The sequence below is a fragment of the Protobothrops mucrosquamatus genome, unplaced genomic scaffold, assembly GCF_001527695.2.
Source record: "Protobothrops mucrosquamatus isolate PMUCROS unplaced genomic scaffold, P.Mucros_1.0 scaffold454, whole genome shotgun sequence".
Taxonomy (NCBI): domain Eukaryota; kingdom Metazoa; phylum Chordata; class Lepidosauria; order Squamata; family Viperidae; genus Protobothrops; species Protobothrops mucrosquamatus.
Window position 1 is genome coordinate 385,582 of NW_015386777.1, and position 2,086 is coordinate 387,667.

The following is a 2,086-nucleotide window of genomic DNA, read 5'->3' on the forward strand; positions in this document are numbered from 1 at the left end:
GGGGGTCGCCAGCCGACATTGCTTGGCCGACGGCACCCTGAGGAGACCCACTCTGTGGGAGCGTACCGGTCTATGGGAGGGAATCTGTGGCAGAAGGCGGTCTCGGAGATAGCCAGGTCCAATGCCATGGAGCGCTTTAAAGGTGGTAACTAACACCTTAAAGCGCACCCGGAAGGCCACTGGCAACCAGTGCAGCTCGGGCAGACACCAAGGGAACACAGAATAAAAGAGCTTTGGAGGTCTTCTAGCCCAACCCCCTGCAGGTGAGCCTATACCATTTCAGACAAGTGGCCATCCAGTTTCTTCTTAAAGCCTCCAGTGATGGGGCACCCACAACTTCTGAAGGCCAGCTGTTCCACTGGTTAATTGTTCTCACTGTTAGGAAATAGCAACCTAAAAATAAGGAGAAATTTTCCAAGAGTGAGAACAATCAACCAATGGAAAAGGCTGGCCTTCAGAAGTTGTGGGTGTTTTGTCACTGGAGACTTTCAAAAAGAGACCGAACAGCATTTGCCTGGAATGGTACAGGGTCTCCTCCTGGAGCAGGAGGTTGGACTAGAAGACCTTCAAGGTTCCTTCCAACTCTGTTATTCTGAAATTTCTCCTTAGTTCTAGGTTGCTTCTCTCCTTCAGTAGTTTCCATCCATTGCTTCTTGTCCTGACTTCAGGCGCTTTGGAGAATAGGTGGACCCCCCCAGTGGTGGGATTCAAATATGTGAACAACCGATTCTCTGTGTGGATGCTGCTTCCGGAAGTCCATTCTGGGCCTGGGCAACAAAAAATTAGCTACCGGTTCTGCTGAAGTGGTGCAAACTGGTTGAATCCCACCACTGCAACCCCCTCTTCTTTGTGGTAGCCCCTCAAATATTGGAACCCTGCTATCCTGTCACCCCTAGCCCTTCTCTTTGTTAGACTAGACACACCCAATTCCAGCAACCATTCTTCATAAGTTTTAGCCTTCAGCTCCCTAACCATCTTTTTTGTTCTTCTCTGCACTCTTTCCAATATCTCAACATCTTTTTTATATTATGGTGACAAAACTGGACGCAGTATTCCAAGTGAGGTCTTACTAAGGCTTTGTAAAACACTGAGTTTTTTTCTCCTTAGCTATCCTGCCCTTAACTCTTTCACTGCTGCAATCAGCTTTAGTTGTTTTCTTTTTTTGATTGTCCTTATCTGTCATGTTCAACTTTAGCTTTCCTTGTTAATACAACATTTTCTTCGACACAGGATGTGACTAAAGCTTAAAGTTTTGGTTTGAAAGTATCGTTAGCGATCCCATTTGTTTACCTCTCATGGCATAAGAGTTTCCTTCCTATGAAATATAAAAACAGCTGGCTGGATCTCGCTAAACATTTAACTTGGCATCTGATTTGTGTAATGGATCCTTAAGTTTTTTATTTTATTTGTTTTATTGATTTTTCACAAAAGTGAGGTAAGTTAATTGTATTTGCATTTTCCCCTTGTAATAATTTTATTTTAAAAAGTATTAAATACATTGAAAATTTGCATTTTTCTGTTGCACTAGTTGGAAGTAAACAATTTGCTTATATTGTTTATTGCTATTTAGTGTTAAGTAATTGTTTTAACATTTATATTTAATATAATTGTGATATCTGGCCTGAGGAATGTCCTGGGAAAAAACCCTACTTTTTAATCTCTTTTTGAGTCTGACCTGTTGTCAGTCAAGCAGTGGAGAAGCCAAGGTCACCCCTGCTGGGCTGGGCTCAGGGCCTTAATCTGGCCTTGCGTTGGGGTGTATGTCATGGGGCTGCCAGATTCATTTAGCACTGGCGCTATAGCACTTAGACTTTACAGCCCTTCTCTAAGTGATTTACAGAGTCAGCCTATTTCCCCCAATCAACTAGGTCCACATTTTACCGACCTCGGAAGGATGGAAGACTGAGTCATCTTGAGCTGGTCAGGATCGAATTCCAGGCTGTGGAAAGAGTCAGCCTGCAATACTGCATTCCAACCACTGCACCACCATTTACTCTTAGTTGTCAAGTTGTTTTCTGTATATAATTTCTTTTCCTTAAGATCTCCTGAGCAAAGCAGACAAATGACAAGGAAAAGGTGGCCTCTT